This window comes from Pseudophryne corroboree, chromosome 3 (genome assembly GCF_028390025.1).
Source record: "Pseudophryne corroboree isolate aPseCor3 chromosome 3, aPseCor3.hap2, whole genome shotgun sequence".
In the NCBI taxonomy this organism is placed as follows: Eukaryota; Metazoa; Chordata; class Amphibia; order Anura; family Myobatrachidae; genus Pseudophryne; species Pseudophryne corroboree.
In genome coordinates, this window is record NC_086446.1 from 476,589,734 (window position 1) to 476,596,290 (window position 6,557).

A 6,557-nucleotide genomic window follows, 5' to 3' on the forward strand; every position below is an offset into this window, starting at 1 on the left:
TGTTCTTCTCTGCTTAAGTTATGGTGTGGCCTGGGTTGGGCATCCACAAATTTCTTGACCGAAGCATCCATCATTTTGGAAAACGTTTGTATGGAGGAGTTTTGAGAACTGGGGTCAAACTTGGAGCGGCTTCTCTTCCTCAAAAATTGTTGTGTAGGTGATGTAACGGAAACTTCCGTGGCATGTTGAAAGTGCTCCTGTAGTCGGAGCGTCCTGGAAAATCTGTAGAGGTCGATGTTCCAATTCAGATCATGATGTTTATTAGTCGGCACAAAGGAGAGGCCCTTGTTAAGAACCTTCTCCTCTGCCTCTGTTAGCACATGGGAAGAGAGGTTGTAAATCATTTTTTCTTTTGGGAGGGAACTTCTTTTTTGCCTCGTGTTTTGACCCCCGCGGCGGGTGGCTTTGACTTGACAGCCTGGTCTTTTATTTTCTTGGTCTGTCCGCCTGGGGGGATGGAGGTCCCCTCTAAAGGGTCGTCAGAGTCCCTGATCTGAAAATCACTGTCACTATTTGAAGTGACAGTGCCTCTTCCCCTGGCTTCACGGCGTTGTCGCCAACCTTGGCGAGATCCACCCTTCTGTGATCGCATGGGAGGGCGCTCGCCGCCCATTAGCCAGTGATATACTCTATTGGTCTCATAATCTTGTACCACTGTGTCATATTTCCTGAGCTTGAACTTGGTCAGTTCCTTCTGATAGGATTCCATGGTTGACTTAATTTTGGAAAGCCAGTCGGTGCCCGTGTCAGCAGAAAGAGTAGGGACATTAGTCGTTTGAAACTTGTGGATTTTGTCTCTCACAAGGTGAAGTTCTTTTTCAGATTCTTTAATTACAAGTAACATTAGATCGAGTCCGCACTTATTCACGATCCCTATCCACTGTTGACAGAATTCCGGGCTGTACCGACCAATGGTTGGTACATTACGACAGCGGAAGCCTCGAGGTATCATCTTCTCCTTGAAATATTTGGTCAAGGTGACTCCATGCATTAAATAGTCTGTTTCGCGTTTTTTTAGCTTAACAAGGTGTTGGTAAATTTCCTCAGATGTCAAATCTGATTCAAAAGAAGGCCACGGTTCCTTGGATAGGATACCTTCGGCCTCTTCATCAGTAAAGCTGCACAAAAGGCCCTTGGTTAGGGGCATGCTGCGACAACCTGCTATGAAGCCACCACTGTCATCCGACTGTGTTTCCATGATGAGATGTGCCAATATTCCAAGAGAGGTAGGTAAATGCAGCTGGTGGTGCAGGGTTCCGTGCGGAGTCAGGCGACTCACAAAGAACAGTCCAGGATAAGAACCCGCACTCGGATGCTGATGAATAAATTGTTTGGAGGGTGCCCTCAGCAAATATGGTAATGCAAGAGAGAACAAAAAGCTGCGGCACTCCAATTGCAGAAAAGAGATTGTATTAATTTAAAAAATCATAACAGCACTGGTGATAGCAACGTTTCGGTACTCACAGGTACCGTTTTCAAGCTACATGCTGCTAAAAGGAAAGAGCAGAATAAACAAGAATAACAGTACTTACTTACTTAAATACCCCCCGCTGCTGAGGGAAGCCGGGTAGCGGCAGCGTCCCGCATGGTGTCCGTCCATAGCGGGTGCTTGCCGATGACGTCATGCCGCTCGGCGCCGGCGGTGATCCAGGAGAGCGTAATGCGTTGCCTGGCAACCGGACGCTGCGGGCTGAGATCTCTCCCCGGCCTCCCACAGCAGCTGAAGGAGACACAAATGATTAGTTAAAGTTACATGTCAACTCAGGGTACTGAAAGAGGGTACACATATGTACATTACAGTGTGAACGCGCACGAATGAAGTCACGCTAACACTGAAATGAAAAACAGATTACCATGAGAGCAATAAATGCACGAAAGTAGTCTAATAATATAGACAGTTAAACAACATAAGATGTGCTTGGGGAGGCTTAATGTAATTAAGATACAATAAACCCTCATGGCAAACAAAGAGAAGGGGGAAGAGAGCTAAGGACCTAGTTTATAACCTCCATATATATATATATACTTATGCTAATGCAAAAAAGGTAGACATTAGACATGATGAATGTAAAGCATTAAACATTGCAGGTGTATGGACCACCCCTTATAGAAAAGTGTTCCAATTATAGCGTTCGTTCAATCCAGCTGGAGATACTGTATTGAGGCTGTGGATCCACTTCATCTCACACTTTAACAGCTTTCCACTGCGATCGCCACCACGGAGTGATGGCGGAATATGATCAATTAGCATATGTTTCAGTGAAGATAGCGGATGTCCGAGTTGTTGAAAGTGTCGGGCCACAGGTTGATCTGAGCTCCCACTGGCAATAGCCTTTCCAATTGAAGATCTATGAAGTGCCATGCGTTCGCGTGCCGTGCGAATCGTTTTGCCCACGTAGTACAAATTGCATGGGCAGATAATGATGTAAATAACATAAGTGGAAAGGCACGACAGGGTATGTTTCAAAAATATGTTTTTTGAAGTGTGTGGATGTTTGAATGATGGGCCAGTCAGCATGTGTGAACACGTGGTGCATCGGGGGCATTTGTAGCAACCTGGTGGTTTTGTCATAAAGTGGGGCACCGGAGCAGGTTTAGCAAAACCAGTGATGTCCGTATGGACAACCATGTCCTTAATGTTTCGTCCTCTAGTGAAACAGGCCATTGGCCTTTTCGATTTAAAACAAGGTAAGTCTTTATCAGACGCTACAATAGGCCATAAGGCACGGCTCGCTCTCTGGACCACTTGGCTGGATGTAGAATATTCCATCTTCCAAGGGATCATAGATTGGGTGTCCTTCACTTTGGGAGTGAGCAATTGGGACCGATCCAATGCTAACACTTCCATTTTTTGTTTCTTTAAATCAGTGAGGTTGTATCCTCTGGCCACAAATTTGTCAATAACATCATCGATACTGCTGGCTGCTATCGCTTTATCGCTTGCTATTCTTGCCACACGCATCATTTGTGATTTGGGCAAGCCCCGTTTAAGAGGTTTAGGATGGAAGCTTGAAGCTGATAGAAGAGTGTTCCGGTCGGTCAATTTGGAAAACACCTCCGTTCGTAATTTGTGGTTTACAATGGATACTTGGACATCCAAATAGTGGATTGACGCTCTACTGTAGTTTGACGTAATCCTGATGGTGGATGGTCGAGGATTGATGGTTTCGATAAGGCCTAACAGGGCCTTTTCATCCCCTAGCCATAAAATGAATAAGTCATCGATGTAATGCATGTATATTGAGATGTATCGAGCACTGTCTGGAGCAGAAAAGAACATTGACTCCTCTTCAAAAAACATAAAGATGTTTGCGTAGCTGGGCGCGACATTACTGCCCATGGCACAGCCCAGCAGTTGTAGAATGTGCCATTGTAGATGAAGTAGTTGCGCGTGAGTGTAAGCTCAAGCAGCTGCATGAACAGGTCAATGTCGAGATCTGTAATCCCCTCTTCCAGGTAAAAAGTTCTTACTGCTAAGAGTCCTTGTGCATGTGGGATCGACGTATACAGGCTATTGATATCCATTGTGACTAGAATGGCGTCTGCTGGGATGTCAGTAATGCCTGCTAGTCGGTTAAGGAAACTTGTAGTATCCTTAATTAATCTAGCATGCCGAATCACATGTGGTTGAAGAATCTGATCGAGGTACATCGCAATTGGCTGATATAGAGAGTCGCGGGCCGAGATGATTGGCCGCCCGGGGGGGTGCACCGGGTCCTTGTGGATCTTTGGGACAGTGTACATTATCGGACTCACTGGGAATGGTTGTTGTAAGGCCTGGAGAAGGGTATCGTCCAATAGACCGTTAGCCCTTGCCTGTTGTAAAATGCTGGTGAGTTCTGCTTGATATTGATGAGTCGGGTCGCCATCAAGTTTCTGATACACGGCCGTGTCAGCTAATTGTCGTTCGATTTCAACCATGTAGGCCCCCAGATCCTGGACCACGATGGCACCCCCCTTATCTGCCGGGCGAATCACAATATCTCTATAATCAGAAAGATTTTTAAGAGCAAGATGTTCTTCTCTGCTTAAGTTATGGTGTGGCCTGGGTTGGGCATCCACAAATTTCTTGACCGAAGCATCCATCATTTTGGAAAACGTTTGTATGGAGGAGTTTTGAGAACTGGGGTCAAACTTGGAGCGGCTTCTCTTCCTCAAAAATTGTTGTGTAGGTGATGTAACGGAAACTTCCGTGGCATGTTGAAAGTGCTCCTGTAGTCGGAGCGTCCTGGAAAATCTGTAGAGGTCGATGTTCCAATTCAGATCATGATGTTTATTAGTCGGCACAAAGGAGAGGCCCTTGTTAAGAACCTTCTCCTCTGCCTCTGTTAGCACATGGGAAGAGAGGTTGTAAATCATTTTTTCTTTTGGGAGGGAACTTCTTTTTTGCCTCGTGTTTTGACCCCCGCGGCGGGTGGCTTTGACTTGACAGCCTGGTCTTTTATTTTCTTGGTCTGTCCGCCTGGGGGGATGGAGGTCCCCTCTAAAGGGTCGTCAGAGTCCCTGATCTGAAAATCACTGTCACTATTTGAAGTGACAGTGCCTCTTCCCCTGGCTTCACGGCGTTGTCGCCAACCTTGGCGAGATCCACCCTTCTGTGATCGCATGGGAGGGCGCTCGCCGCCCATTAGCCAGTGATATACTCTATTGGTCTCATAATCTTGTACCACTGTGTCATATTTCCTGAGCTTGAACTTGGTCAGTTCCTTCTGATAGGATTCCATGGTTGACTTAATTTTGGAAAGCCAGTCGGTGCCCGTGTCAGCAGAAAGAGTAGGGACATTAGTCGTTTGAAACTTGTGGATTTTGTCTCTCACAAGGTGAAGTTCTTTTTCAGATTCTTTAATTACAAGTAACATTAGATCGAGTCCGCACTTATTCACGATCCCTATCCACTGTTGACAGAATTCCGGGCTGTACCGACCAATGGTTGGTACATTACGACAGCGGAAGCCTCGAGGTATCATCTTCTCCTTGAAATATTTGGTCAAGGTGACTCCATGCATTAAATAGTCTGTTTCGCGTTTTTTTAGCTTAACAAGGTGTTGGTAAATTTCCTCAGATGTCAAATCTGATTCAAAAGAAGGCCACGGTTCCTTGGATAGGATACCTTCGGCCTCTTCATCAGTAAAGCTGCACAAAAGGCCCTTGGTTAGGGGCATGCTGCGACAACCTGCTATGAAGCCACCACTGTCATCCGACTGTGTTTCCATGATGAGATGTGCCAATATTCCAAGAGAGGTAGGTAAATGCAGCTGGTGGTGCAGGGTTCCGTGCGGAGTCAGGCGACTCACAAAGAACAGTCCAGGATAAGAACCCGCACTCGGATGCTGATGAATAAATTGTTTGGAGGGTGCCCTCAGCAAATATGGTAATGCAAGAGAGAACAAAAAGCTGCGGCACTCCAATTGCAGAAAAGAGATTGTATTAATTTAAAAAATCATAACAGCACTGGTGATAGCAACGTTTCGGTACTCACAGGTACCGTTTTCAAGCTACATGCTGCTAAAAGGAAAGAGCAGAATAAACAAGAATAACAGTACTTACTTACTTAAATACCCCCCGCTGCTGAGGGAAGCCGGGTAGCGGCAGCGTCCCGCATGGTGTCCGTCCATAGCGGGTGCTTGCCGATGACGTCATGCCGCTCGGCGCCGGCGGTGATCCAGGAGAGCGTAATGCGTTGCCTGGCAACCGGACGCTGCGGGCTGAGATCTCTCCCCGGCCTCCCACAGCAGCTGAAGGAGACACAAATGATTAGTTAAAGTTACATGTCAACTCAGGGTACTGAAAGAGGGTACACATATGTACATTACAGTGTGAACGCGCACGAATGAAGTCACGCTAACACTGAAATGAAAAACAGATTACCATGAGAGCAATAAATGCACGAAAGTAGTCTAATAATATAGACAGTTAAACAACATAAGATGTGCTTGGGGAGGCTTAATGTAATTAAGATACAATAAACCCTCATGGCAAACAAAGAGAAGGGGGAAGAGAGCTAAGGACCTAGTTTATAACCTCCATATATATATATATATACTTATGCTAATGCAAAAAAGGTAGACATTAGACATGATGAATGTAAAGCATTAAACATTGCAGGTGTATGGACCACCCCTTATAGAAAAGTGTTCCAATTATAGCGTTCGTTCAATCCAGCTGGAGATACTGTATTGAGGCTGTGGATCCACTTCATCTCACACTTTAACAGCTTTCCACTGCGATCGCCACCACGGAGTGATGGCGGAATATGATCAATTAGCATATGTTTCAGTGAAGATAGCGGATGTCCGAGTTGTTGAAAGTGTCGGGCCACAGGTTGATCTGAGCTCCCACTGGCAATAGCCTTTCCAATTGAAGAGCTATGAAGTGCCATGCGTTTGCGTGCCGTGCGAATCGTTTTGCCCACGTAGTACAAATTGCATGGGCAGATAATGATGTAAATAACATAAGTGGAAAGGCACGACAGGGTATGTTTCAAAAATATGTTTTTTGAAGTGTGTGGATGTTTGAATGATGGGCCAGTCAGCATGTGTGAACACGTGGTGCATCGG